This window comes from Schistocerca gregaria, chromosome 6 (assembly GCF_023897955.1).
Source record: "Schistocerca gregaria isolate iqSchGreg1 chromosome 6, iqSchGreg1.2, whole genome shotgun sequence".
NCBI lineage: Eukaryota > Metazoa > Arthropoda > Insecta > Orthoptera > Acrididae > Schistocerca > Schistocerca gregaria.
The window spans coordinates 483,041,524-483,060,091 of record NC_064925.1 but is presented as its reverse complement, the minus strand read 5'-3'; the positions used below and the strand labels follow the sequence as shown (position 1 = coordinate 483,060,091).

At 42.4% G+C, this 18,568-nt stretch overlaps 1 pseudogene; it reads right to left on the bottom strand.

Annotated features, from left to right (window-relative positions):
* Positions 1-4,113: 4,113 nt before the first annotated feature.
* On the bottom strand, positions 4,114-4,231 carry LOC126279238 (5S ribosomal RNA; annotated as a pseudogene).
* Positions 4,232-18,568: the final 14,337 nt, after the last annotated feature.

Sequence of the window (18,568 nt, the reverse complement as noted above, 5' to 3'; positions counted from 1 at the left end):
CTTGTTGTCTTAGTTCTGAGATGATACTCGTACGCAGACACGTTCCTGGCTTTCCATTGCCGAAGTGCGGGCATTAACTTGGCGATTCAGCTGACGTTTAAGTTACGCTGACAAGCGAATCCAGGATGCCCTAGTATCAAAAAATTATTGGGGTATTGATTTTGTTTTAGGATTTATACTAAAACACATATTGTAGAATCTTCATGTACAACACTACGCTGAGGCGACGAAAGTCATGGTATCGTGTAGTGGAATGCACGTATACAGATAGTGGTGGTATCACGTACACAAGGTATAAAGGGGTAGTGCATTGGTGGAGCTGTCATTTGTACTCAGGTCTCTACATCTACATGATGTAGGAAATTCATGTGAAAAGGTTTCCGACGTGACTATCGCTGCACAATGGAAATTAACAGACTTTGATCCTGGAATGGTAGTGGGAGCTAGATTCATAGAACATTTCATTTCGTCTATCGTTACGGTATTCAGTATTTCATAGTGTCGAGAATGTGTCGAGAATATGAAAGGTGGCTACACTGAGTCACAGCGCCAGAGATTGCGCCAAAGATTATTATTTCACCTCCACCACTGGTGCAGTAGTAGTTCAGAGGATGTCGCGGGCAGTTGTTGTTCTGTTGGGCGAGCGAGTAGATGCTGTTCGGTTGGTGTAATGTATAGATGCAAGAAGTTCCAATTGTCACAGTGTATTTGAGAAAGGACATGGGCTTTTGATTTATGATACTGGTGTAATGGAAAATTTTCGTCAATATATAATGTGGTAAAAAGGTATTGCAGTTTTCTTTAATGACAATGCCTCTTGCTCACAGGTACAGTCAACAAAGTATCGTGTTCATTTACTAGACTTGTAATTCTGGTTTCTATGTGCAATTATAGTATTTCTGGTTTTTCGATTGGTTCATTGTAAATGGCGTTTAAAATATTTGTCGTATTGAGAAAGAACGGGGCCAGATACATGTACGTTGAGTCACACTATCACACACAGAACTGTTACACTTGTGCTTCGTTGTTTCGTAGCTTTTATAGTTGCAGGGGACTTAATTGATCAATTGTGTTAATGGAAATTCCTTGCCATTCTTTATTTTTATTTTATGCAGTCAGATTGCGCGGTAATACTAGTCAGGGCCAACCGGTTACCAGACTTCGTAACCGGTCACACAGCTACTAAAATTATTGCATTTATTCATTAATTCTTTTAATTAAGCCCCCATGTAAATACTAAATTTCAAACATTACGTCTCACCACTGACAACGCAATGGCGCTTAACGACAGAGAGCAGGAGCGTTTGCGTAGAGCTGTCAGTCATAAGAGACAAGCAACACTACGTGATATAACAGTAGAAATGAATGCGGGACGAACATATATGTTAGGACAGTGAGGCGGAATTTGGTGCTAATGGGTTATAGCAGCAGATGGCTGCTGCGAGTGCCTTTACTAACAGCACGACATCGCCTGCAGCGCCTCTCCGGGGTTCGTGACGATATCGGTTGGATCCTAGACAACTGTAAATTCGTGGTCTAGCCAGATGAGTCCCCGTTTCAAATGGTAGGAGCTGATGGTAGGGTTCGTCTGTGGCGCAGTCCTCACGGAACCATAGATCCAGGTTATCAACAAGAGACTGTGCAAGCTGCTGGTGGCTCCATAATGGTGTGGGTTGTGTCTAGATTGAATGAACTGGATTCTATCATCCAAGTGGACCGATGATTACTTGGAGTCCAATTGCAGCCATTCAACAATGGAATTTTTACGGATGATAACGCGCCATGTGATCAGGTCACAACTACTCGCTGTTTGAATAATATTCTGGATAGTTCGAGAGGGTAATTGGGCCATCCAGATCGCTCGACATGAATCCCATCGAAAATTTGTGGGACATAATCGCAGATCAGTTTGTGCATAAAATCCAACACCAACAACACTTTCGCAATTATGGACGGCTATGTAGGCAGCATGGTTCAAAATTTTGCAAGGATCTTCCAATCAGTTATGAGTCCATGCCGAGTCGAGACGCTGCTATACGCCGGATAAAAGGAGGACTATTGTCACTGCAAGCTGATCGGCTACTAGAGGCAGCGTGGAAGGAGTGCAGCCTTGGAGAAGATTCTTGCCGTCCGTCGGTTTCGGCTCCCCTGCCGCCAACAACGTTTGCTTCCTTCCCCGCACAAAATTTTATATTCAATACAGATGCGAATATTCCCAGCGTCATAATTGCTTGTAGGAGGGCCTAATTAAACATTCTGGACACTAGTATTTAAAAAGTTGCCGCTCATAAAAATGAATGTGTTGGCCTTGTTCATATGCGAAAAGAAATTAGTAATATTGTGGCTTTGAGTACGAGGTAAGAATCAATAACTAGTGTTCGATCGGGTGTTCAGCGTTTGGCTCCTCCCCACTTAGAGTTGCTTCTGTCCCTATACGCAGTGTGCAAGACTTGCCCCATCTGATCTTTATGGTAGTTCCTCACTCGCGTTGTCGGTCATCAGCTGTAATACAGAATGGTACCATCCGTATTCGAGAAATGTTTTACGAAGCGTGATATCAATGAAGTACAATGCTCCAGTTGCCTTTTTTTTGGGTCATCAGTCATCTAACTGCTTTGATGTGGCCATCCATGAATCCGTCTCCTGTGCTAACCTCTCCATCTCAGAGTAGCACTTGCAACCTACGTCCTCATGTCTTAACAGAAGTCCTATCATGCTGTCCCTTCTCCTTATCAGTGTTTTCCACATATTCCTTGCCTCTCCGATTCTTCACAGAACCTCCTCATCCCTTACCTTATCAGTCCACCTAATTTTCGACATTCGTCTGTAGCATCACATCTCAAATGCTTCGATTCTCTTCTGTTCCGGTTTTCCCACAGTCCAAGTTTCACTACCGTACTATTCTGTACTCCAGATGTACATCATCAGAAATTTCTTCCTCAAATTAAGGCCGATATTTGATGTTAGTAGACTTCTCTTGGCCAGGAATGCCCTTTTTACCATTTCTAAGCTGCTTTTAATGTCCTCCTTGCTCCGATCGTCACTGGTTATTTTATTGCCTCAGTAGCAGAATTCCTGAACTTCATCTACTTCGTGACAATCGATCATGATATTAAGTTTCTCGCTGTTCTCATTTCTACTACTTCTCATTACCTTCGTCTTTCTTCGATTTACTCTCAGTCCATACTCTGTACTCATTAGACTGTTCATTCCATTCAGCACATCATGTAGTTCTTCTACACTTTTACGCAGGATAGCAATGTCATCGGCGAATCGTATTATTGATATGCTTCCGCCTTGAATTACAATTCCACTCCTGAACTCTTCTTTTATTTCCAATATTGCTTTCTCGATGTACAGATTGAACAGTAGGGGCGAAAGACTACATACTTGTCTTACACCCTTTTCAATACGAGCACTTTGTTCTTGGTCGTCCACTCTTATTATTCCCTCTTGTCATTCCCTCTTGGCTGTTGCCTTAAAAGGCTAAAAACGGGAGGAACCACAACAACTTGTGACATGATAGAGTTCATTCATAGTATACAATAGAAACACCTGTAAAGCATTTGACCTGCTCCCTGTATCTACCAGAGTTTCGTTGACTTACTAGTTGCGCTTGAAAGCGGACAAATTAACGCGAAATATAGCGTTTCTTAACCTCAGTTTTCGCCCTTTAGTACCGACTATTTGTAATGTCCAAATAGTGATACGAACGCCTATTACAACATGATTCTTGAGCAGAGTTTCAAAAAATTAGAATCAGTAGGAGAATAATGGTGATTTTTTTGTAGTATTCAACCACTTACCACTTTCGGAGAAAATCAGTGAACGCTACGGGTGGTGCTGCATGGTTGAAGAAGTGCGTCCCGGCACCCAAAATTCTGGAGATTTATCACTGGTTCAAAGTAAGCAGCACTCCGTCTACAGGCCACAAGTGGCCCAACGGGACCATCCGACCGCCGTGTCATCCTCAGATGACAATGTGGAAAAGAGGGGCGTGTGGTCAGCACATCGCTCTCCGGCCGTTATGATGGTTTTCTGTGACCGGAGCCGCTACTATTCGGTCGAGTAGCTCCTCAATTGGCATCGCGAGACTGAGTGCACCCCGAAATATGGCAACAGAGCATGGCGACACAGCTGGTCACCCATCCAAGTGCCGGCCACACCCGACAGCGCTTAACTTCGGTGATCTGACGGGAACCGGTGTATCCACTGCGGCAAGGCCGTTGCCACTACTTCAAAGTAGACCGTCAAATTTAGCTATCATGATAGAAGGCCACGCAGCAGCTAAACTTGACTTTAACGTTATAATCAATGAGCTTACCTCGCACAGAGCAAGGAAATGCAAAATAAAATTAGAATAAAAACATAATTCATGGACTGGTACATTTTCTCGAGTCTTAATTACAGTCTTTGTTGATGAATTTTTAACTAAAAATTTATTCACCATTAATAATTTTACGAGGAGCGAATAAAATCTGTTTTTCTTTTAAATTATTATTACGAATCGTACTGTAGCTAACGATACAGACGCTACCAGAAACAAAACGAGAGCCCTATAGATTTTGTTTTACTTTCAGTGTTTCTAGAAGCTTTACACAATTTGTAATTTAAATATAACAACGCCACATTTCATTTGTTTTGTACCCAGTTTTCGACAAAACAGTTCATTTAAGTAATATTTTCGATAATGATTAAATTGTATTAAACCTACTTACAAAATGAAAATCTGCTGAGCGTGTCAATTCAAGTCTTTAGTGGGACTTTCCATTTATCAGTCAGATATGGAGGCCCCTTCGACGACCACTTCTACATCGGGGCTCAAAGAACGCCTTGTGAGTGTGCAGAAATATGTTATCTGCGTGGAATCCCAGGTGCGACATGACAGATTATTTTTGTCTGTCTCTAAGGCGAAAAATCGTTCCGCTTGAGACAACAAATTTTGTGTTCCGTGGAATGCCGCAACAATTATACAGTGTAACTAACATTAGTATTGAATAAACAAAGTTGACTAACCGAGAGCGCTATCCAAAATTTGTTGGAAGAGTTGAGCTAGTGTGTCCCAGCACATTAGGCTGACAATTACGTGGGTGACGGAGGATTCTAAGCAGAGTATTTTGAATCACTCAAACTGGCTTCGCTGTGAAACACTGGAATTATTACACAAAGAAACACATTTTCGAGTATGTTTCACAACGTTTTATTTGACAGGAGCTATGTTTAGGGTTACAGGTACATTTTCTAGTATTTCTAACTCAAAAATATCATTCATGTTTTCTGGTGTACTATGTAGCTAACAACATACAACTACTGAAGAAATTTAAGTTGTAATTCGAAACTTATCAACTGAAGATATTAAGTTTGTAAATGAGTCGACAACCATGTTATGGCACTTCATTTGTAAAGGTCCGTCTTCATTACATAAGTTGTACGATTCACCGTTACCGCTTTCGGCTATAGCAGCAATGTTTCGACAAACTAAGTTCAGTTAGCTGAAACTAAATCTACAAATGTCCAAGGAATACACAAGGGATAATAAATAATAAATAATAACATGGGTAACAATCACACATCCATAAAAATTTCAGATACGACTATCAAAAGCAGCTACCTATCTACAGCTACACGATTACTCTGAAATTCACAATTACGTGCCTGACAGAGGATTCATCGAACCACCTTCAAGCTATTTCTCTACAGTTTCACGCTCAAACAGCACGGGGAAACAGACTCTTCTGCGCGAGCTCTGGTTTCTCTTATTTACTACGATGATCATTTCTCCCTCTGGTGAGCGACAACAAAATGTTTACACTTTCTGAGGATAGCGACAACAAAATGTTTACACTTTCTGAGGATAAAGTTGATGATTGAAACTTTACTAGAAGATCTTACCGCAATTAAAAACGCCTTTGTTTTAATTCACGTATCATATCCGTGGCGTTCTCTCTCCGATTTCGCGACAGTACAAAACGACCTGCTCTTCTCTGAACTTCTTCGATGTCCTACGTCGATCCTATCTGATGCGGATCCCATACCTCACAGCAGTACTCCAGAAGAGGACGTACGAGTGTAGTGTTAGCAGTCTGTTTAGTACACCTGTTGCATTTTCTCAGTGTTCTGCCAATAAATTGTAGTCTTCCGTTTGCTTTACGCACAATCTATGTGAATGTTCCAACTTACGTTACTCGTGATTGTAATCCCTAAGTATTTAGTTGAATTTACAGCCTTTAGGTTTGTGTGATTTATCGTGTAACCGAAATTAAGCGGACTCCTTTCGGTACTCATGGGGATCACTTCACACTTTTCACTACTTAGAGACAACTGCCACTTTTTGCACCATACAGATATCTTTTCTAAATTGTTTTGCAATTTGCTTTCATCATCTGATGACATTATAAGATGGTAAATGATTGCATCATCTGCAAACAATCTAAGAGTGTGAAACTTCTTTATTTAAATGTGTGTAGCTGTACTTAAATTGCAGAATAACTGAGATGATGAACGGTATACGTTATTTGATTCTGGAACAGCTGAGTAAATCTGAACGTACTGAGCCTACTTTTTCTTTACTTTTTATTATCATTTTAACACTGACTCATAATATTCTAGCGCAACGCAATCTGACTCTTCAAAAAAATTGCAACCTGAGTTCAGATAATTAATTGAAAAGAGTGGCCCTGACTAAAAAGAAACCTTAACAATAACCTATACATTTCATTAAGCACTTGCCTCACAAAAATCTTCATTGCGCGAACTACTGCAATACAGCGAGCGTCAATACTGCCAGCTAATTAAAAGACTGTAACTACTAAAGCCATGTAGTTATCAAAGGAAAGATTTTGTAGCAAACCAAAAAATGTATTTTTTACCTTAATAATGTGACATCCAGTACAAAGATAATAATTTTCAATCTCCAAGTCGGATACTTTTAGATCGTTAGCCTACGCTAACACTTCAGACCTCTACCCTACATCAGTGCTAACTTCTCACATCTGACATCCCTCACTGCTGCCTGTTCGCCTCCAATTGCCCAACAGTACTTCCATCACTGCTGGCGACAAACTTCCAACTGCCCAACACTACTGGCGATTAACTTCCAACAACGAGTCCTACCAGCCACAGAGTGTCTTCCAAAGATAGCACGGTCAGACATCAAACGCAAAGCACTACACTGCGCTGCCAACACAGAAGCAGCCCACTTACAAGTGCTACTCAGATTACTTCCTAAATCCTTTATGTAGATAAGCAGAGGGGGACGCTAGACATTGCTTCTGTTTGACTCGATGACATTCCCTCAGTTATTACGACCAGTGACCATTCTGACAGGAAATCAGCAATCCTGTCGCACGACAGGGGCGATGGTCCATTGGCACGCAATTTGATTAGATGTCGTTTTGCGAGGTACCTTGTGAAAAGCCTTCTGGAAATCTAAAAATATGGAATCAATTTGACGTCCTCTGTCAATGGCGTTCTTTTGTTCGTGAGAATAAAGAGCTAGCCGTGTTTCACAAGAACGATATTTTCTGAACTCGTGTTGGCTGTTTGTTATTAATGTATTTCCTTCGAGATAATTCTTCCAAAATCCTACTACTGGGTAAGCTCTGTTACATGGAAAGAAATTTCAAGATACCCTTTAAAAACCACGCATATAAGCAATATAAGATCGCATTCGCTGCACATTTGTATAAGAAAGAAAAACATGTGGCACGAAATGTACAGGGTAATATAGAAGTGTTGCATAAGGCGCATGAAGGACAATTATTGAACATAATGGAGGAAATGAAAATTTTTCTACATGAGAAACGGCAACCGTGATTACTGCTGAACGAACAGAGCGAGGTTAACTTGAATGCTTATTTTGATGTATTCAGCATCTTGGCAGTCTGAGCAGCGTCGTGCGCGGTCTTGTGTGCGTCGGTCACCAGCGGCAGGGAGACCTGGCGTTCTTCCGCGAGCTTCGCCACAAACAAAAACGTAACAGAGAAAGCACGGGCATCGCCACTGATTGCGAGATGGCACTCCAAATTGATTACTGAGCATCGAAAGATTAATAACTTAGTCGTTGCCTTGTTAATTATCTTCGACTTACGATTATGTGTAATTGCTTTATAGTGCTGAAAGGTTTCTTATAATGAAGTTGATGTTACTTTTAAACGTTTTATTCTGACTTCTACAGAATGATGTAGTATTTACTTTGCAAGGCTAGGAAATTTCTACACTGAAGCGCCCAAGAAACTGATACAGGCATGAGTTTTCAGACACAAAGATCTGTAAACAGGTAGAATACGGAACTGTGGTCTGCATCGCCTATATAAGACCACAAGTGTCTGGCGCAGTTGTTAGATCGCTTACTGCTGCTACAATGGCAGGTTATCAAGAAATTAAGTGAGTTTGAACGTAGTGGTCGACCGGTGTGGCCAAGCGGTTCTAGGCGCTTCAGTCTGGAACCGCGCGACTATTACGGTCGCAGGTTCGAAACCTGCCTCGGGCATGGATGTGTGTGATGTCCTTAGGTTAGTTAGGTTTAAGTAGTTCTAATTTCTAGGGGACTGATGACCTCAGATGTTAAGTCCCTTAGTGCTCAGAGCCATTTGAACCATTTTTGAACGTAGTGTTATAGTCAGCGCACGAGCGTCGGGGCACAGCATCTACGAGGTAGCGGTGCAGTGGGGATTTTCCCGTACGACCATTTCACGAGTGTACCGTGAATATCAGGAATGCGGTAAAACATCAAATCTCCGACATCGCTGCGGCCGGAAAAAAACGATATGTTTGAGGACTCAAGGGAATCGTTTAACGCGACAGAAGTGCAACCCTACCGAAAACTGCTGCGGATTTTAATTCAGGGCCAACAAGTGTCAGCGTACGAACTATTCAATGGTACATTATCGATATGGGCTTTCGGGGCCGAAGGCCTATTCGTGTACCCTTGATGACTGCACGACACAAAGCTTTACGTCTCGCCTGGGCCCGTCAACACTGACATTGGATGGTTGATGATTAGAAACTTGTTGCCTGGTCGGACGAGTCTCGTTTCAAATTGTGTCGAGCGAATGGGCGTGTACGGGTAGGGAAACAGCCTCAAGAATCCATGGACCCTGCGTGCCACCAGGGGACTGTTGAAGTTGGTGGAGGCTCTGTGAATTGGAAATTAGTGGTAAGGTTTTATGGGACCAAACTGCTGAGGTCATCGATATCTAGGCTTACACTCTAATTAAACTAACTTACGCTAAGGACAACACACACGCTTGTCCGAGGGAGGACTCGAACCTCCCACGGGGGGAGCCGCCCGACCCAAGGCAAGGAGCCCTACACCGCGCGGCTACCCTGCGCGGCCGGAGGCTCTGTAATGGTGTGAGGCGTGTGCAGTCGGAGTGCTATGGCAACCCTGATACTTCTAGATGCGATCCTGACAGGTGACACATACGTAAACATCCTGTCTGATCACTTGCATCCATTCTTGTCCATTGTGCATTCCGACGGACTTGGTCAATTCCAGCAGGACAATGCGACACACCACACGTCCAGAACTGCTACAGAGTGGCTCTAGGAACGCTCTTCTGAGTTTAAAACACTTCCGCTGGCCACCACACTTCCCAGACATGAACGTCATTGAGCATATCTGGGATGCCTTGCAACGTGTTGTGTAGAAGAGATCTCCACCTCGTCGTACTCTTTCGGATTTATGGACAGCCCTGCAGGATTCATGGTGTCATTTCACTCCAGCAGCACTTCAGACATTAGTCGAATCCACATCGCGTCGTGTTGTGGCCCTTTTGTGTGCTCACAAGGACCCTACAGGATATTAGGCAGGTGTACCATTTTCTTTGGCCTTTCATTGTATTATTACCCTTTACATGTTTTATGTGGGTATCAAGCATTATTTCCAGCTTATGCTTTATTCCAGATGATTATCCTGCCATATGAAATAATTTTGATTATGGCTACGCATATTGCATTTTAACTACGGGAATTCACGACACTGATTATACCTCAATCCCGGCGTTGATGTCCTTTTCTGGCCAGAGTTATGTGTATAAATAGAGGATGCCTTCTGGCCATCGCCAATAGTTAGTACGTGCATAGTTGTTCAGATATTGACGTTGATACTCATATCAGTATATTTTTCTGGTATGTTGGGCTGCTGTAGAGTGGTTGTTGGTCATATTATAATTTATTTGTTATTTCTTATGTATTGCTAGGCTTTTTGTAGATTTAGCTTCTGCTAATTGAACTTAGTTTGTCGCAGCTTTTTTCTGTTTGTAACAGACCTGAAGATGGCAACAGCCGAAACCGGTAATTGTGAATTGTGCAGCTTGTTTGATCAAGACGGACCTTTACAAGTGAAGTAATTCGAGTTACTCCCTTGCTCAAGAGAGAGTGTCTCTGCTAACACCTATCGTTCATTCTGACTGCAACTTTATTGGATTCAAAAATTTAAATTGCAAATTATGTCGCAGTTTTACTCACACAACCCCGTTTTAACTAAAATTTATTTTCTAAAGACCTCCACATTTTGCAAAACTCAATGTTCTTTTTCTTCGATATTTATCCCTAGGTGCTTCGCTTCCTATGTGTCATTGTCTGTGGATCTAGTTTTCATTTCGGAACCTGCATTAATTTAGATGTTTCATTGTAAATTATGGCCTTCTGTTACGCATTTAATGAGTTCACAACAAGCCATGTTTTTATCATATTTTGCATTCTTGCTGTGTTTTGTGGGGTGTAATTATATGCACCGTTTTTCGCAATTTTTGACAGTTTGTTGTCACCTGGTATTTCATGTTTTTATTCACAAAACAAATTTGGAAACACTTATGACGCCGCACTCACTGAGCAATGAGTCTTGCGATACCAGGTAACAGTGAAGTAGTAAAGGGTGCGAAAATGCATTATCTGTAATTACAGTTCACGAAACACACAAATGGTAAAGGTTCTTGGCAGATTAAAACTGCGTGCGGACCGCTCCATTCCACGCGCTCTGGATACACAATATGACAAAATACACGACATGCTCTGAAGTTGTAGAATTCGTAACAACAGACCACTTTGTACAATACAACCTTTAAATTAAGAAATCTTCTGTAATTAAAACGAGGCTCACAGAAAATGACACATACTTATCGAAACATATATCGAAAATAATCACTAAAACAAAAAAAATTTGTTTTGCAGAAGGTGGAATTCTTTTAACCTAAATTTCATTCGAGAACGCGACTAGACTAAAATAGGATCTTCCAGTCTCAGCAAGATGATTATAATTCGACTTAATAGTGAGTCTTTCACAAGTATGGTAAGTGTTTAGCTAGGGACAGCACGGTCGCACAATTAAAGTTTTACGTCTTCCTCTACATCAATATTCTGAAGACCATCGTGAGGTGCATGACAGAGGATACGCCCCATTGTACCAATTATTAGAGTTTCTTTCCGTTCCATTCACGCATAGAGCACGGGAAGAATAACTGTTTGAATGCCGCTGTGCGTGTAGTAGTTGTTCTATCTTATCTTCACGATAACAATGTGAGCGGTGCGTAGGTGGTAGTAATACACTCCTGGAAATGGAAAAAAGAACACATTGACACCGGTGTGTCAGACCCACCATACTTGCTCCGGACACTGCGAGAGGGCTGTACAAGCAATGATCACACGCACGGCACAGCGGACACACTAGGAACCGCGGTGTTGGCCGTCGAATGGCGCTAGCTGCGCAGCATTTGTGCACCGCCGCCGTCAGTGTCAGCCAGTTTGCCGTGGCATACGGAGCTCCATCGCGGTCTTTAACACTGGTAGCATGCCGCGACAGCGTGAACGTGAACCGTATACGCAGTTGACGGACTTTGAGCGAGCGCGTATAGTGGGCATGCGGGAGGCCTGGTGGACGTACCGCTGAATTGCTCAACACGTGGGGCGTGAGGTCTCCACAGTACATCGATGTTGTCGCCAGTGGTCGGCGGAAGGTGCACGTGCCCGTCGACCTGGGACCGGACCGCAACGACGCACGGATGCACGCCAAGACCGTAGGATCCTACGCAGTGCCGTAGGGGACCGCACCGCTACTTCCCAGCAAATTAGGGACACTGTTGCTCCTGGGGTATCGGCGAGGACCATTCGCAACCGTCTCCATGAAGCTGAGCTACGGTCCCGCACACCGTTAGGCCGTCTTCCGCTCACGCCCCAACATGGTGCAGCCCGCCTCCAGTGGTGTCGCGACAGGCGTGAGTGGAGGGACGAATGGAGACGTGTCGTCTTCAGCGATGAGAGTCGCTTCTGCCTTGGTGCCAATGATGGTCGTATGCGTGTTTGGCGCCGTCCTGGTGAGCGCCACAATCAGGACTGCATACGACCGAGGCACACAGGGCCAACACCCGGCACCATGGTGTGGGGAGTGATCTCATACACTGGCCGTACACCTCTGGTGATCGTCGAGGGGACACTGAATAGTGCACGGTACATCCAAACCGTCATCGAGTTCATCGTTCTACCATTCCTAGACCGGCAAGGGAACTTGCTGTTCCAACAGGACAATGCACGTCCGCATGTATCCCATGCCACCCAACGTGCTCTAGAAGGTGTAAGTCAACTACCCTGGCCAGCAAGATCTCCGGATCTGTCCCCCATTGAGCATGTTTGGGACTGGATGAAGCGTCGTCTCACGCGGTCTGCACGTCCAGCACGAACGCTGGTCCAACTGAGGCGCAGGTGGAAATAGCATGGCAAGCCGTTCCACAGGACTACATCCAGCATCTCTACGATCGTCTCCATGGGAGAATAGCAGCCTGCATTGCTGCGAAAGGTGGATATACACTGTACTAGTGCCGACATTGTGCATGCTCTGTTGCCTGTGTCTATGGGCCTGTGATTCTGTCAGTGTGATCATGTGATGTATCTGACCCCAGGAATGTGTCAATAAAGTTTCCCCTTCCTGGGACAATGAATTCTCGGTGTTCTTATTTCAATTTCCTGGAGTGTACATTCCTAGTCATCATTTAGAGCCGGTTTTTGAAAATTTGTAAATAGACTTTTTCGGGATAGTTCAAGACTTTTCCAGTACAGTTCCTTTAGTATTTCTGTGGCACTCTCCCATGGATTAAACAAATTTGTGACCATTTGTGCTGCCTTTCTCTGTAAACGTTTAGTATCCCCTGTTAGTCCAGTTTGGTACGGCTCCCACACACTTGAGAAATATTCTAGAACAGGTCGCACGAGTGAATTGTAAGCAATGTCCTTTGTAGACTGATTGCACTTCCCCGGTATTCTACCAACAAAACTAAGTCTACTACCTGCTTTAGCCACAATAGAGCCTATGTGATCATTCAATTTCATATACCTACAAAGTCTTACATACATGTATTTGTATGAGTTGGCAGATTCCAAGTTTTTATTATTTGAATTCGAATGGCAAGCGTCGTTGTCCGCTGAAGTAAAACATCTTACTCACATCGTCTAAATACCTACAGTACTGCACCACATATTTTGCCAAGGATTCAGTTGTGAAGAGTTTTGTCCCAGAATTGAGATCTGTCTAAGTAGATTTCTGATAAAAGTTGGGCCAGTGGGGATCCCACTGCTAGTCTAACACTCAGAGGTTTTCCCAGATTGATACCGGGCTTCTATCCTACATCGAATGGTTGCCTCGACTCTTATGTCCCAGTGTTGTGTGAGTGTCAGTCGAAACAAGTTGTTATTTTGAATACAGAAGAATCTCGCTGATCCTGCGTCGGATGGTCTGACTCCAAGCTTAGTCCGACCATTTCATTTCCGGTGTTTCTTTACCTACACGGGTCGCTGCTATAGTCTGGATTGGGCTTGTCGATGACTCATCGTCTGTCATATGGATCAGTAGGCAGTTGACTGTCGCTATGTGTGATATTTCGATCATTTTTAGTTTGAAATAAATGTTTTTAATCCGATCGATAAGTGTTATTGTGCAAGCATTCGTTTTATGAATTAGTGACGGCTTTCTTGTTACATGTTGAAGTGTATTAAACTAAATTATGGCACCAGCTAAACGTAAACATGTAACTCTGTCTTTACTACCGAACGTCGAGTCCAGTGACGTGAGTAGGTGTATCTATACAGCTGATGATGACTGCATTACAGAAGCAAAATTAACTGGTGCTGTAGCTCGAACAGTGAGAACGATAAAGATGATGACGACAACGAAGAGAAGGAACCTACGGCTCTTGTATTACATAGGGATGCTAAAAATGCATTCGATATTGACCTTCAATACATCGAACAAAGCTCTACATCCACACCAATAAACATTTTCTAGTTTAGGAAATGCTGCAACATCGCGGCAAAATCAAAGTTTTCGTCTGCTAAGCAAATGAACATTACAGACTTTCTCCGTCCTGCTTAAGAACGGAACATTTGTTACCGTCTGATTTCTCATGTTTTAAACAGCTAAGTTCAGTCGATTGTGTGTCAGATCAGTACTGTAAGAAGGTATGCACAGATGTTAAACTTTCACTCTTACCATATGGTGCGGAAGTATTTTATAGTACAGGCACATTTGCACATTACATATTTGTGTAAGACCTTTTAGTGAGTGAAGGTTTTCTTCTCGTGTTGTTCCTGTATTAACATGGAACAATAATTCAGACAGAATTTCCAGTTCAACATTAAACTTGTGCTGCACTGTATGTTATGGGTCAATAAAAGTTCCCTCCCATAATACCACCTTTTTTATATACCGATTAGCGAAGTTCTACTGTACTGCAAGTGATTCAAGATTCTGTCGAATTTGAGGTTAGAGATGTTAATCGTTTTTTGAATGTTGCACAACTACACTGTCAACTAAGAGAAGTGGGTAGTGACACAGTAATGAACGGAAGAAAGTGGCGTGAAATGTTCAACAATAAACGTGCAAATGTTCGGCAGTTGAAACCTACCTTCAACTAAACGAAGTGAATGGTGATAAGTAATGAGCGGAACGAAGAAACCGGCGTGAAATATTCAACAATGGACGTACAGAACGTTTGTGAAACTTTACCTGGTCGTCCTTCACTCTTCACGTATGATTCAAAGAATCAGTGAAGAATGAAGTCGTGCAATATACAAGAGTAACAATAAGGCCGATGCACACAGTACAGAATATTAATCTGCAATCCACACGACACAGATCTGCAAACTACTACCGGCCCACCATCTGTCGGTATGATAAAGAATTTACAGTGGCAAGAGGCTACATTCTGAACGATATTTTGTACTTTCTTCAGTACACAAGTTCGTAATGAAGGAAATTCTTTTGTGGTCAGTATTCGAAACTAGTTTTGAAAATAAATCAGAGTGTCAGAGGCTTAAAAAGCAGTCTTTATAGTCAAGCTAATGTGTCCTTAAGGAACGGAATTTTACTCTGATTAATTTACTATACGAGCTACACGATGAGATCAAAGACTGCATATATTATTTATGAATAAACTAACAACGGTATAATATTGACGACAGAATACCTGTGTGAAGAAAGCAATTTCTCATTATCAGAAGACACCACAGACGTTACGACTCCTGGAAGCAGGAAGGATTAACAACGATTGAGACGACGGCACTGTTTATGCAAGTCCTGAGAAAAATTATACCGAACAGTTACAAAAATGTACGGGCTGTTCCGAAGAAGGCGTTTATGCAGTCAAGTGAGGTATTTCAGATCGAACAAATTTTGTTTCGTTGTTGAACTCTCTTCGGTAAACAGTACGCCATTATTCTTTTTATTATCATTTCTCAGTTTGTCGCAGGGTCACCTGCTCTCATTTTCTCCACTGTTACAGAGCGGAATCACTAGTGGAAATACGTATGAAATGACCGCGCACAGAGTCGCAGTTTTGGGGTAGGGGGAGCAGGAGGTGGTCTTATGTGCTCGGATCCTATTTGAGCTAGGAACATAGGGCAAAAAGTTTCTGGTTTGGCCCGGACCAGCGGCCATTTGTGTAGTCATTCGAACATGTTTTACTGTGGCTGTGCTTTAGTATATTAAGCCAGGTTTGAACGATGAACCAAAGCTGGCAAATTGCGCGAATCGATTAATTCCATTTGCGAAATATTTTAATTGGGCTGAAATTAATTCTCAATTAATGTCACCGTTTGTACGAGGTCTGTTCAGAAAGTTTGGGAACATTCGTAACTTTGCGCCAATGGTGTGCTGGAATGAAATGCGGTTGGCATCCCTGCACACACCTGTGTGTAATGTGTAACTGCAGGAAGAATCATTGTTTTATGTATTTTAGTTATTGGTCAGTGCTGTACTGAGTAGAACGTTGCGTTATACAGTTTACGAATTTCGAGATGACAGAGTTAGAGGAGGTAAGCGTCTGCATTAAATTTTGCGTCAAATTTAAGAAAACCTTTACAGAGACACGCCAAATGATGCAGGAAACCTACGGAGATGAGTACTTATATCGTACTCGGTGTACGAACGGTTTACACGGTTGTAAAATGGCGGGACGGAAGTTGAAAATAACCCTTTTTCAGGACGCCCTTCGACGTCTATCGACGACGCTCATGTCAGGTAAGTCAACAAAATTGTGCGTGCCAATCGAAGAGTGACTGTCCGAGAGACTGCAGAGGAATAACATTCCTGGTGGGTCATGTCATGAAATCCTGACACAGCATCTTGGAATGCATGGAAAATCACTGGGCCGCCTCATCTTCCGCACACCCCAGACCTGGCCCCTGCGGATTTTTTTATTTCCTTAGCTGAAAGCCCCGTTGAAAGCACGAAGATTTGTAGCGACAGACGAGATAAAAGAAAATTCGCAGACGGCACTTCCCGCGATCCAGCAAGAGGTGTACCAAGAGTGCTGCGGAAGTGCAAACGACGTTGGGAGCGGTGGAGGAGAATAATTCGAATGAGGTTATTCACCTTAAGTAAAATTTAAGAGTAGAAAAAATGTGTGGGCAAGGTTATGGAATTTTTTGAACAGACCTCGTATGTGCACCGTTCTATTTGACGTGCTAAACACTCAAAGAACAGGCTTGCTTCTATGTTTTAAACTTGTACTAATCGGTTCAAACTTTGCACAAGAGTAGATAAATGTATGAAGTCAAAACGAAGTATTTTTTCAATAATTTTTTTCCATTGTCGAGATTCACTGGTTTAAAATAGAGTTATGTTTCAAATTCGTGCGGATCGGTTCAAATTTTGTAAGAATACAATGGTTGTCCTTTTGTTTTGAGGAAGCTTTATCCGTTGCCACGATACAAGTGACATGGTTCGAAAGACGATAAAAAAACCTATATCAAATCATTCGTCGCTCGAGTCAACAAAAACCTGCATCGGTTCCCAAGTTATGGCGGTCCATTGTCAAAATTCTGGTATAGTACAAGTTGGAAACCAGAATGAAAAGTGCTTCTGTCAGAGCACAAAAATATACGAATGGCCAGAGTTAAGGATCTAAAAGAAGAGAACTAGCTTTTCGACTTCTCTGCAAGCTTCAAAGATACTTAAATTGAAACATTTTGACATATTCGTGTTTTTTTACGAGCTAAACCTACTTCCCAAGCGCAATTAGCTCTCTTAGCTGCAAAGTGTTGGCACACTTGCACTCTTAAATTTCTGATAATGTGCGCAAAATCTAGGAGATTCGCCAGCCACAGTAAACATAACATGATGGCATTTGTCGGGTTATCTGACATGATATCGTTTATCATGTTACATTGCTTGACACGATGCATTGTATTACATGACATGGGTACTAATACATTCAAGTAAAAGGCGCGAATATGTTAAGATATTTTGATTTAAATGTCTTTGAAGCTGCAGGTAAGTCGGAAAGCTAGTGGCCATCTTTTACATCCCTAACTCTGCCCAGGACATATTCGTCTTTTTTGTGCTATGATAGGAGCATTTTTCATTCCGGGTCTAGAATTATAAGTGGTTGCCATCTTGTCCCGCTTGATGTATAGCTTGCTCTGTTTTCCGCAAGCATATGAGGCTACTGTACATTTCAGTTTATTCAGCAATGAACTTTCTAGAGCACTGACTCATACAACCATTTTAGACATTTCTCGTTCTTTTTAGGCTAAATTGTGTCTGAACATAATGGCTGTAGAAAGATTTGTGCTTGATCATGTGCTCAGCAAAAATGAAAAAAAAAACGTAATATGCTGTGACTACAACATCAAAGAGTCAAAATTGGAATCAATCGACTCACACAAATACTTGAATGTAACAATTTGTAGGGGAGTGAAACTGTGTTATCACATAGGTTCATTTGTAGGTCAAGAAGGTGATGGCCTTTCGTTCATTGGTAGGATTGGCACTGAGAAAATGACAACAGTCTACAGAGGAGATTGCTTGCAGAACACCCATCCTAAAACATTTCTCAAACGTGTGGGACCCACACCAAATGGGACTAATAAGGAATCCTGAATGTATACAAAGAATGGCTGCACGAGTGGTCACAGGTTTGTTTGATCCATGGTCCAGCGTCAGGGGATTGTTGAAAAACCTGAAATGGCAGACAGATACTGACATCCGCCCAACGCCTACTTCCAAAATTTCAAGACTCGGTATTAAGTGAGGAATCTAGGAATTACTACAGCCCTCAAAAGGTGCGTTTATGTTGCC